Source organism: Panthera onca, chromosome A3 (assembly GCF_046562875.1).
Source record: "Panthera onca isolate mPanOnc1 chromosome A3, mPanOnc1 haplotype 2, whole genome shotgun sequence".
NCBI lineage: Eukaryota > Metazoa > Chordata > Mammalia > Carnivora > Felidae > Panthera > Panthera onca.
In genome coordinates this window covers 128,757,050-128,770,004 of record NC_138341.1, presented here as the reverse complement: position 1 = coordinate 128,770,004, position 12,955 = coordinate 128,757,050, and the positions used below count along the sequence as shown (strand labels likewise).

At 54.0% G+C, this 12,955-nt stretch overlaps 1 long non-coding RNA gene across 2 annotated transcripts in view; it reads right to left on the bottom strand.

Moving 5' to 3' along the window:
• LOC132670005 (uncharacterized) overlaps nt 1–12,955 on the bottom strand; it is a 235,291-nt gene that overhangs the window by 31,619 nt on the left and 190,717 nt on the right. The gene's annotated exons all lie outside the window — the stretch shown is intronic.

Sequence of the window (12,955 nt, the reverse complement as noted above, 5' to 3'; positions counted from 1 at the left end):
CTGAGATATGCCTGATCTTGGACTTGGGTGAAATGGGGGGTAGGGCAGAGGGTCACTCTTGTTCTCCCTGGAAAATCAGATGGCGAGGGAGGCAGTATGATTTCCCGGGATCTTTCTGCCAGGACCAACAGGGCTCAGGGCCTACCTACCTCCACTTTAGATATCCATGAAGAGCCCTGACTAAGGAAGGTGGTTATTCTTTTGTTTTTGAAGAGGGAGGCTAAGGTTCAAGGAGGCAGATTTACACCTGAGACTCTCAGCCAGAGCTGGGTCTGCCTGACTGTGGGACCATCTTCTTCTCCTTTCCAGGCTCCTGGTTTCTCATCAGTAGAATGGGATTACTCAAGATCAAAGCTTTGGAAATATTTCATTTCAAAGTAGGTAAAACCCTTTTATAGCTGAAACTTTACTTATTGTCCAACCCATAAAACAGATAAAAGAGAAACTGCTCAAGGGGGAGGGGGGGATCAGGAGGCCTGCAACCTCCTCCTGGGGCACCAGGGCCCCCAGGCACCTCACTGCAACCCTGGGCTCCCTGGGAGGCTTTTAGGAAACACCAGTCTAGATTATTCCAACGCCTTTGGGAAAACCTGAATTTAAGAGAGGAGTTTCGGGGCACCTGGGTGGCTCAGTCAGTTAAGCGTCCGACTTCGGCTCAGGTCATGATCTCACAGTTCATGGGTTCGAGCCCCACGTCGGGCTCTGGGCTGACAGCTCAGAGCCTGGAGCCCGCTTCGGATTCTGTGTCTCCCTCTCTCGCTCTCTGCCCCTCCCCCACTCATGCTCGGACTCTCTCAAAAATAAAATAAACGTTACAAAAAAAACAAGAGGGGAGACTCTGATCTTGCAAACATCACTAAAATGTTTTGCAGAAGACAGGCACACACAGCAAAACAAAACCAAAGGCTTTCCAGTGGTGCAAAAGGACAAGGGACAGAAAGTCACCTCCCTCCCATCTCTGACTCACCAGTCCTGCCTGTGCAGCCACTGCTCCCGGGGACTCGTGCCTCTCCCAGAGATGGTCTGTGGTCTCACAGCAAATATGTAGTGTATTGTCCCCTCTTTCTGTAACACACACACACACACGCACTGGAATATTCTATAATCACCGTGTGGATCTTATATCTTGTTTTTCTCGGTTAACATTACACCTCGGTGGTTTTTCCAAATCAGCACTCAGAGGTCTGCTTCATTCATGTCAATGATTGCATGATATTGGAAAACTGGTTCATTTATTTGGCTGAAAGTCCCCTATTCCTGGGCACTAGGGTTGTTCCCAGTCTTCCACCAGGTCAAAGAAGCCCACCGTGAAGGTCCTTAGGTCCTTACACATGCATCTCGGTGCACACGTGTTATTTTAGATGCTTGGTTTTTCTCTCTCTCTGCTTTGTGCCTTTTTTTTTTTTTTCCTTATTAGCATTTTCAAATTTTTATTCCATGAACATGTCCCATTTGTATAATAATTAAAAAGATATGTTTATAGGCCCAGGCCTCAAACTTCAGCCAAGTTAGATAAACAGCTCCACGCAGAAGCACAATTCAGAAAGAACGAAAATGGGCCTCTGCCACTGAGGCCTGTTTGGCCAGGACGTTGCCTTTCTAGACAGTCGTGTGCCAAGGCCCGGCCCTGCCTCTGCTGCAGCACACCCTGCTATGCTGCAGAGTCTGGGTTCTAGCTCGGGCTGTGCCCTGACGTGCAGGGTCTGGGTTCTAGCTCGGGCTGTGCCCTGACGTGCAGGGTCTGGGTTCTAGCTCGGGCTGTGCCATTAACTTGCCAGGTGATTCCAGGCAAATCGCTGAGCCTGGCTAGGCTGTCAGAAGGGCGTTGACCGCATGCCAGGCTCTGAGCTAGGGATGATACGGTGTCTGACAACACTGGTGTTATTATCCCCACTTCCCAGATGAAGAAAAAAAGACTCAGAGGAAGAAGCACTTGCCAGTCTCCCCCCGGGTCAGTCAGGGGATCGCCATCCATCTAACGCATCCAACCTCCCCGGAAGGTATCAGTCCAACCTCAAGTGCCAGCGGCTCTATACTCAAAATATAGCCCGTCTCTCGCCCAATCCTCACCACGGCCTTCCAGGCCCTCCGTGATCCGCCCCCACCAGCTTTACAACACCATTCTTGTCCCCGACGCTTCCCCTGGCTCTCTCTGCCCCACCACCCCAGCCTCATTCCCAACCGCAGGGCCTTTGCGCTTGCTGTGTTCCCCGCCTTGGATTCTTTTCCTTACTGGCAGGTCCAGTCCCAGGCTGAGACACGTGAGATGCCCAGGGTGAAAACTTTAAGGAGGCACTCGCTCTCAAGTGCCAACCTGCCCTCGAATAAGACTGAGAGCAAGCGTCCCCTCTCATTCTGCAGACTGGGTCGCGCCCTGGTCTCCCCCTCATCTAGCACTGCTTCCCAGACGTGGTTCTTGTCATCCTTGGAGCCTTGCCTTAAGTGACCTCCCCTCCTCAGAGAGCCCTCCCTGACCATCTTAGTTAATGCTGTCCCTGTCACCATCCAGCCCGCCACATTGTCTTGTTTCCTTTGTTGCTCTTATTACAAAAGTAATTGTTTCACACCCACATCTCTGTCCACGGGGTTGTAAGTCTATGATGGCAGGGACTGTGTCTTCTGAGGTATTTTCTCCAGTGCCCAGCTCAGTGCCAGCATTATGGAAATACTCCATAAACATGTGTGGGATGAATGAATGAATGAATGAGCTGGTCAACAGCGGAACCAGGATTTGAACCCAGGTTGGCCTGACTCCAAAGTCAGTCCTCCTGACCACGACTGAGAAACAAGGAGTTTAGAGCCAATCGGCCAGGGGACCCTTGACTGCGGCCTGTGTCACAGCCTGTCCTGTGTGTCCAAGGACAGACTGCCCGAGGAAACTTCTGGCAGGGAGGAGCCTGGCCACAATCGCGGGGGCTGCTCTCAGCCTCAGGCCTTCATGAGGCCAGCTGCGCCCCCCCACCCCCAGCCCTGCCCCGTTCTAGTTTTTATTTTTAGTGGCGAGTTTTTGGGCACAGCGAACTCTCCTTAGGAAAAGTCCAACAAGAGGATGAGGGAGGCGGTTTTGAAATCCGGTGGGAAAGTAGGTCAGGCCGGGTGGCTGGCCGGGGTCCAGACGATAAGGCCTCGGTGGAAGTTTAATAACGTGAGCGGCCGTATCCATGACATAATTCATAACTGAGAGGAAATGGCAATTAAGGGGCAATTGTGCAATGCGGGACAAGCCTCCTTCGCAGCTCATAAAAGCAGGAGGATGCTGTCACTCTGGGGCCACTGGGGGCTGGGCTGGCGGCCCACAGGGACCAGGGGCTCAGTTTCCGTATGTGGGGGTTTGCGCCCATCTACCCTCTCTCCTTCAGGCCTCGGGGAATGGGGGGGGCATGTAAAGCAGAGACGCCCTTGAGCTAGCACCTACTATGTGCACAGATGGGCTCAGGGCTGGGGTGAGAGCCACAGAAATGGAAATTTGCTGTGGACAGGAGATCTGCACGCAGCTGGGCCATTTTGATGCCTGCCTTGTCAAAATGGAAAATGGCTTTGATTATCGAATAAACTGTACAACAGATACCTCTGATCCTTATTCCATCTCTCCTCTCCCCATACCAGTTCCTATGGATTTTCAATTTCTCCTTTATACATTCTCTATTTTTTTTATCTTTCCGTGAGCACTCTGTGCTTTTATAACCAGTTACACACACACACACTGAATCCACCCTGGCACCTTCTTTCCTCCTTGAACAAGTCAGGTATGTGCCCACCCCAGGACCTTTGCACTTGCTATGCCCCCTGCCTGCGATGCTCTTCCCCTAGACATCCACATGGCTCACCTCTCAACTCCTTCAGGTGTTTGCTCAAATGTCATCTTCCCATTGAAGACTTAGCTGAGCAACCTTTTATTTTTTATTTTTTTTTTTAATTTTTTTTTTCAACATTTTCTATTCATTTTTGGGACAGAGAGAGACAGAGCATGAACGGGGGAGGGGCAGAGAGAGAGGGAGACACAGAATCGGAAACAGGCTCCAGGCTCCGAGCCATCAGCCCAGAGCCTGACGCGGGGCTCGAACCCACGGACCGCGAGATCGTGACCTGGCTGAAGTCGGACGCTTAACCGACTGCGCCACCCAGGCGCCCCGAACCTTTTAAAAACAAAGAGATTTTTGCCCCTCTTGTTCGTAGCTGCACCCCCAGGGTCAGGAACTGCGCCTGGAATACTGTAGGTGCTCAGGAAATACTGGTGAATAGAGTGAATGAATGAATGAACGAATGTTTGCTACAATTACTGGCTGATAAAAAGGCTGGCCCAGGTGTCTGCAGCCGGCATCTGTTCTGAGCGGTCAGAGCTCAGACAGGAGGTGGTCAGGTCAGGAGGTGGACCTCCTCCCACCCCCCCCGACCCCCCCCCCCCCAAGCCCCGCTCCGCCCCGGGAGCTCCTTGGCCGCTTCAGATAAGAGGCTCAATGCATAGACCACTGACTCCGCCCATCTACCAACACTCTCATGCAAAGGAGCAAAGCCCTGTATGCAGAAGGGGTTCCTCGCAGAGCTTGTCACGACTGTGCACATGCACACGCACACACACTCACTCAGTGCCCTCACGCACACTCAGATACACCCGACCTGGAGGTCCGGACCCTGGGACACACGCGCACACACACACACGCCAGCCCTTCTGGAAGGTGGAGGCCCTGGGGAGACAATCCTCAGCGGTATTTTGAGAAGCGGGGTCAGACCGCGTGCCCTGACCCCCGGCCACCCTGGATCTCTCCACCCTGACCCCAGACAGCCAGGAAGCCGCCCAGTGTGGGCAAATCGGGTTGGGGCCAGTTCTGTAAGCAGTGGGTGTGTAATGCCCACATCAGCCCTGACTGTGCCGCCTCGGGGCACGTCTGCCCGGCTCATCTGTGCCCAGGGCACCCGCCCACTTCCTCCGCATCAGAGGGCGGGCTGGCCCTGCTGACATCAGGCGGTTTCTGGGCCTGCCTGGCACGCAGCACAGAGGAAGGAAGCAATCTTTCCCAGCCACGGGGGCCCACTCGAGGAGTCCCGGGCGAGCATGGCACTCCGTGACCCGGGTCCACTGCGCCGGGCTGCCAGCCCCTTCGCCGGCAGGGGCACTGTGGCCCACAGTAGGGCCACGGTTCGGAGGACTGGGCTCTTTGCGTGAGCCCCCTGCGTCTTCGAGCACCTCCCCTCCCGGCCCTGAGAGTAACTACGACAGTGACTGATACTCATCCGGCCCTTTTTGTGGGTCAACCGCTGCTCTAACTCCCTGGGGATTATCTCATTATGTCTTCACAACAGCCCTCCCGCCGGGTGCTGTCGGCAGCCTCGTTCTACACGTAAAGGAAGGAGGCACAGAGAGGTTGGGGGACCGGCCCACAGAGCAGGATTTGATCCCCGGTGGTGGTCTGGCTCCAGAGCCCCACTCTCAACCACCCCCACCCTCCCCGCTGGCTTGCGTGTGTCGTTTCTTCTGCCTGCTTGTTTTTGTGAGCCTCTGATATCCGTGGCTTCGCACGGTGCATCCGTCTGAATCTTGATGAGCCGGGCACCGGTATTAGCCCCATTTCACAGATGAGGAAACTGAGGCTTCAATGGCCCCCCTGGGCAGACGGCTAGGAAGAGGCAGAGCCGGGTTTGTACCTGGGTCTGAGGGTTCTCTGTGTGACGTCAGGTCATCCCTCTGATGGGACCAGAGGGAGGGAAACGGGGACCTTGGCGGCCATAGAAGAGTCAGAGAAATAATAACACATGGAGGACGACAGCACTTTGTTTTTCCTTTAAAAATAATGGGAAATAATGCGCCATAAAATCCATAGACATTCACGGGTTCCATTTAATGAGTTCTGACAGGTGCACCTGAGAATCGACAATCTCAAACAAGATAGAAACACTTCCATGACCAGGCTTCTCCAGGCTCCTTCCCGAGCAACCTTCTGCCACCCGCAGTCCCGGGTCACCCCTGAGCTGTGGGCCGGCATCCCCGGGTAGGTTTGTCTCGTCCGGAGTTTCAAACAGAGCGAACCGTGCAACGTTTGCCTCTTGTATGTGGCTTCTTCCCCTCAACACACTGCCTGCAAGGTTCGCCGTGCTGCTCCGGTATCAGCAGCTGGCTCCCTTTATGGCTGAGTGATGTTCCGGCTTCTTTATCCAGCTTGCGGGGGAGGGCGTCTGAGGTGCCGGCTGTCGCGAACGTCCGCGCACACTGAGCACTTACCTTGGGCCAATCGCAGTGTCGACCCAATGTCCTTCGCAGGCACTGCGTCTGCTAATCTCCACGGCAGGTGGATATGCCACCGTCCCCACTTCGGGGCAGGAGGAAATGCAGGCTCGGGACGAGAAACCCAAAGACGCACAGCTCACCGTGGCCAGGGCAGAATAAGAACGCCGAGCGAGGGGCGGAAGATGACAGACAGGTCCCCCTGGCCCTGGGAACGCACGTTTAGTGGAAAGTGAGCAGGAGCAACCACAGTGAGCTCAGCATACTGCATTTATTAGGCACCCACTATGTTCCTTTGCGTGGGTCAACCCATTCGGTCCTCCCAACAACCTCTGTTATCCTGTTTCACAACTGGAGAAACGAAGGCCCAGGAGGATGAGTCGTATCTCCAGAGTCACAACGCCAGTGACGAGCAGAGCTCAATCACTCAGGCGATCAAGTCCTTTAACCAGAAGGCTACGCGGCCACACGAGCCCTCCTATTTAGTTCGTGCCGCTAGTGGGCCAGGCTCAGGTCCTGCGTTGCCCTGGAGGCATTTCCACTCATGATTATACCTCTCCTCCCGTCTGGGAGCTCCCCCAGACCGGGCAGTTCGGGATCCAAGGGCTTGGTGCTGGGAGTGCAAGCAGCAGGTTTGAAGGCCAAGAGCAGGACTCTAAAATGTATGTGTTTATTTAGTAATCACTACACCCAGTGTGGGGCTTGAACCCACGACGCCGAGATCAACAGTCGCAGCCTCCTCCAACTGGGCCAGCCAGCCGCCCCAAGAGCAGGACTCTAAACACAGCCTCTGAATCCGGGCTGTGCCATTTGCTGGCTGTGTGACCTTTGATCAGTCACTTAACCTCTCTGAGCTTCCATTTTCTAATCTGTAAAATCAAAGATGGTGGTGATGGTAATGACCTCAGGAGGATGCAGTGAGTCAAGTATTGAATTATTAGAGCCAACATTGACCTGCATTTTCCTACCTGCTGGGGGCCTGTCAATGCCTAACAAGCCTCAACAGTAAGCTTGCAAACACGTGCTGTTTGACCCCCATTTTACAGACCAAAAAACCGAGTCTCCAAATATCATCTCCATGCCAAAACTCTCCACACGCACATCTTCTGCCAGGACGTGTCACCTGAAGTCAGGCTTGGGTACCCAGCTGCCACTCAACATGCCTCCATGTAAGATACAGAACTTCTTACCCTCCCGCACAACCCCACCCCTTCCTGCGGCCTGCTTCACTCTAGAAAATGCCACCTCCGTCTTTCCAGGGGCTCAGGCCAAAAGCCTTAGTGTCCTCACTGGCTCCTCTCTGTCTCTAACCCCCGACCCCCCTGCATCACATCCATCAGCCTTCAGAAGGCAGCCCTACCCGGGTGTGAGTGACCGAGTGCTTACGTGGGTTATGGCAGTGTCTTCCAAATTATCTCCCCCATTCTGCCTTTTCTCCCTACCCAAAGGAAATCAGCTCGTGTCTCTCCTCTGTTCAACACCCTCCTGTGGTTTCTGTGTTACCCAGAGTAAAAGACAAGGTCCTGGCAGTGGTCCATAGGTCCTGCATGGACGCCCCCCACCTTGCTCTCTGAGTACTCCCCTCTAGCCACACTGGCCGGCTCCCTGCTCCTGGAACCTACCACGAATGTTGCAGCCCCAGGGCCTTTGCACTTGCTGTTCCTGTTGCCCGGGACTCTCTTCCCAGAGATAACCGCATGGCTCCTCTCTCACTTCCTTCAGGTCTTTGCTCAGATGTGAATGTATCCAGCGGCTTCCCTGTCGACCCCGTTTAAACGAATAGGCCCCTTCATCAGCACTCCTTGCCCCCCTTCTCTCCATGGCACCCATCACCAACTGACATGTGGAATTTTAACTTTTATTAGTATCGTCATCATTACTAGCTTTGCATGTTTCCACCCACTGTGCCACGCAAGGGCAGGATCACCCTGCAGCATCCTCAGCACCTCTGTGTGTGGTTTGGAGTGCTTGCCCAACAAAGTTTGTCAAATGCGGGGAGGGGGATCGGGAGGGGTTAAGTGACTTCCCAGGCCACCAGGTTAGGATGCATTAGAGCCAAGACTGAACCCTGGGGTCCATGTCCCATCTGTGTCCTTAACCTCCCAAGGCCTGGTTCCAAGTCAGCACCCCAGAGATGGTGGCTGTCAGTGTCATGCTTTTTAGGGCCATGTGCCCATCCTTCCCACCCGCGAGGGAAGACCAGGGTGCAAAAGGGAGAGGTGAGGCTGGCTGTGGCCTCTAGTCAGTGGGAGGTGACTCATCAACCCCGTGATGGCAGGTGGCATTCCATCCTCTTCCCCAGGGGACTTTGGCCCGAGATAAAGGGAGCTTCTGAGAAGTGGAGGACAAACAGGTGGGAGAGGTGGCCAGGCCTCTCCTGGGGGGGGGGGGGGGGAGCTGCACGTCTCAGCTGGAGGGACACAGGGCACAGTTATAAAGTGGGGACAGCCCAGGTTGGACTGGCCAGATGGAGCCCTAAGCCTCCCTCCCAAGGTCAGAGATGTGGACTCCTCTTACCGGGAAAAAAACTGGACCTTTCCCTGTGAAGTCAACTCCCCAGCCTCCCGCTCAGGCAGTCAGGTGAAAGCCTCCTGGTGCCCCGCCATCTACCCTCGGCGTTTTTGCACGGGTCAGAAGGACTCGAGCCAGTTGGCAAACACTTTCTGAAAAGGAACATCAAAGGGCCACAGACTCTAGCCAGAGAGGCTATATTTGACGTATATTTTCTCTCCAAAAAATCCTGACTATAAAACAACACTTGAATACAGTTCTGTTGCCAATACTCCAGCAGCATCTCTAGGGTCGCCTCTGGCAGTAAGTAACACATAACAGTGGCTTTGCCTGCAGGCAGGAGATTCCATTTTTCCCCCGTAAAAGGAATTCCAGAGGCAGATGCATCCGGGGACACGACCAACGAGCAGCTTCGCGGTCTCCCACTTCGATACACGACTTTCAAACCCTTAGTTCGAGAGGGTTGCTTCTCCACCTGGCATTGTATGTTCATCCCAGGCAAGGGGGCAGAGAAGGGCAAGGAATGTGCCAGTGGAGTGCCCCCTTTGATCAAAGACACGGTAGCTTTCTGAGTTTCACGTGGCAAATTTCTATCCACACGTCATTGACCAGAGTCGAGTCACGTGGCCACCCCTTTGTAGTCGCGTGCCTGCAAGAGGGTCTGGGGAGATGACTGTTCTGTTTGGACCCAGTGCCGTCCCATGCAAAATCAGGGTCCTGTTAGCGAGGAAAAGGGGTGATGGGTGGGGGAGGGGCGGGCACTAGTGGCTCTGTTTTGGGTTATCTGCGTGGAAGCAGATCGTAAATGTGGTTTTGTACCTTGCTTTGTTTTTTTCACCTACCGATATGTGCTTAGAGATTTCGCTTATCATAACTTTGATCTGTCGTGTAGCATTCCACGGGATGGATGTCCTAGACTTTAGTTACCTCGTCCCACATTCGTGGAAACGTAGCTTTCTCCTTGAAAAGGTTCACTGTTCTAAGCAACGCCTCAGTGAGCGTCCTCACGCAGCGCTCTGGGTGCCCGTGTGTGTTTTGACAGAATTAGAAATGCAGGTAGACGACCGTGTCCCTTTGAAATCCTGGACGTGTTCCCAAATCAACACTAGGGTTTTACCAGTTTATACTCCCTCTGACTGTGTGATGAGAAGACCTGATTCCTGCACACTCACTGGCTGGGATATTGCCACTAAAATTCTTTTTTTTTCCCATTGAGACGGGGGTAAAAGTCATTTTTGCCACAATCTGCATCCCCATGATTAGCATGGAGGTACCATATTATGTATGTATCATATGATCATTTAGGTACTGGTTATCTGTATTTTTGTTTGTTTGTTTGTTTTGTCTATCTATTTTCTGACATGTTAATTTGCCTTCTTAAATTATCTGGCCATCATTTTCTACTGAGCTGTCGTTTTCCTTCCTGATAGGCATGAGACCTTTTCTAGTCTGGGTATAAATCTTTATATTTTTTTTAATCACCTTTATTCAGGTATAATTTATTTACAATAAACTGCATCCGTTTAAGGCAGAGTTTCCCAGTCTTGGCACAGAGAGAGTTTCTCGGTCTTGGTGCAGTGGGCCCTGGGGGCTGGATAACTCGGTTTGGGGACCCACTGCGCTTCGTAAGATTGTCAGCCTTCCTGGTCTCTACCCCTGGACTCTAGTAGCACTTGCCCCGCTGGTTCGACAACCACAAGCATTTCAGGACACTGGCAAATGTCTCCTGGGGGAGGCAAAGTCATCCCTGGTTGGAACCTCTCATATAACATGTACAGCTGTTGAGCTCTGAGTTCTGTTCTCCGTACGGAACGTACGGGAGCCTTCGGGATCTTTGTGCGAAGGTCGCATGTATTTTCCCCAGTCTGAGGCTTGGCTTCAGATCCAAGACCTGCCCCTTCCTATTGCAGTGACCTCAGCCGAGTCGCCTCATGACTCTGAAACCTCAGTTTCCCCAGCTGTAAAACGGGGATGGTAATTCCGACCAGGCAGTGATTTGTGACGCTGCGAGGGCGCAAGGAATGTGGCTGACACGCAGGAGGCACTCAAAAATGCTAACTCCCCTTACTGGGCCCTAGGCTCTGGATACAGTGGAGAACAAGACAGGCAGGGTCCATGTGCTCAGCTGGAGGAGGCAGAGAGCAAACGAGCAAGCGAGGCTGCGTGAGAACAACGTTCGCAAAACGTTCTTATGAGGCTGCCGCTCGGCGTTGGGACACGAGCCAGATGGTGCAGTGTGGGAGACACCTGGGTGAGTCATGGCTTTCGGGGGGAGAGGGAGAAGGTGACGGCTAAGTGGAGAACGGAAGGAGGTGCTGGGACAGCAGGGAAAGGAGATCCAGGCAGAGGGAACAGCAGTATGAAGGCAGTGAAGCTGGAGCCAGACGGACGCATTTGAGAACAGCAAGGGGCAAGGGTGACTGGGACAGAGCCATCAGGGGGAGGGACCGGGGTGAGACTCAAGGTCAGGGAGGCAAAGAGGAGGGGGCAGATCACGCGGGGCCTTGGCCACCCTGGACAGGAGTTCCATCCCAGGCTAACGTGCAGTGACCCACTGCCCAGTTGCTGGCTGGGGGGGAGACACGGTTCCTTCATCCGCCAAACACGGAGATCTTCCCGCCCCTTACCCTGGAGAAGACCGTGGATTACGATGCCTCTGCCTGGCAGCATCCTACTAAGAACAAAAACAACGAGCTTTTCTCTAGAGGACCCGAGGCCTCGAAGCCCCATTTCCCACCCATTTTCCCCCTTAAGTCTTCTACCAACCCTGAGAAGCCAATCTGGGCCACAGGCACCCATTTGACAGATAGGAAAGCTGAGGTGAGGCGACACAGAGGGGAAGAAGACGGGCCCTGAAAGGAGGCTCTTTCAGGGAAACCTGCTTCTCCTTAATCCCAGCTCGTAGCCCTTGGGGTGGAGGGTGAGGGGAACGCGTGCTCTCCCTTCCTTAAATGCCCCGTGGATCCGACCTGAGTCTGTAGGGTCCGTATCAGGCAAGGCTCCTGGGCTGCCCGCAGGGGAGGAGGGCCCTACCCACCGGCTCAGGAGAGCAGGGAAGGGCCAGTGCTCGGGGCTGGGCCCAAAGCCAGATAAAGCTGGGCGGGGCAGGAAGTGGGGTGGGCCCTGAGCCAGGTGGGATTAGGATTTGGGACCTGCCCCACCTGTGGGCACCCGTGGAGCCTCCTCCTTCTGGCTATGGACTCTGCCCTGGTTCTGAACCCGTGCCTGGCATTCCTTGGCTCCCACATCAGGTGGAGTCTTGCAGCCCCAGACCCAGGGTCTGTCTGGATTCTGCTGGGTCAAGCTAGCCTCACTCGCCCCCGGTCACCTGGACCAGGCTGTGAGTCCCAGGATCTTATGTGTAATAGGTGCCCAGAAAATGCAACTGAATTGGGGCCTGCCTCAGTTTCTCCAGCCATTTATGCTCATTTGCTATGTGCCAAGGATGCAGCTAGTTTCCGGGGGTGAAACAGTGACTCCCACACATGGTCGCTGTGCTCAGCGAGCTGGCCGCCTGGCTGGGCTGATGGGCGAGGGACCAGGCGACACGGTGCTCAGTGCTGAGGGTGGTGAGACAGGGCCAGAGGCATCCGCCTTCCTCCGGCATCTTTTTCCTCATAACGAGAGAATTTTGGAGAATTTAGCAGGGCATGTGCTGCCCAGGTAGTGATGATACTTCCCAGCCTCCTTTGCAGTTAGGTGCAGTCATACGACCAAGTTGCGGCCAATGGAATGTTAAGTAGAAGTGATGTGAAACCACGTCTGGGTCCTGCCCCTTAAAGGAATGACCCTTTCTCTCTTCCTGCCGAGTGGACCACAGATGTGAGGGAGGAGCTCGAGGGCCATTCTGGACCTCACTGGACGGCAGAGAACTAGATGGAAGGAACCAGGGCTTCTAGGATGAACTTGCAGAGCTAAAGCAACTCACCAACCTTGAACTTTCCACCTCCGTGCTGGAAAAACCATTATGTCTTGTTGAGCCACTGTGGGTCTCCGTTCTAGCAGCTCAGATGGCGGGCTGCCTGATACAACATAGCAGACTTATGTTGTTGGACGGGGCGGAGTGGTGGTGCTCAGAGGTGTTTAACCTGGCCTGGTGGGGATAGGTGTGGAGGGCTTCCTAGAGGAGGCAACTTTTAAATGGAATCTTGACAAGGAGGAGGAGGATGTTTTTGGACAAAATTTCCAGCCAGAGGCGTGACGTGGGGACAGATCTAGAGGCAA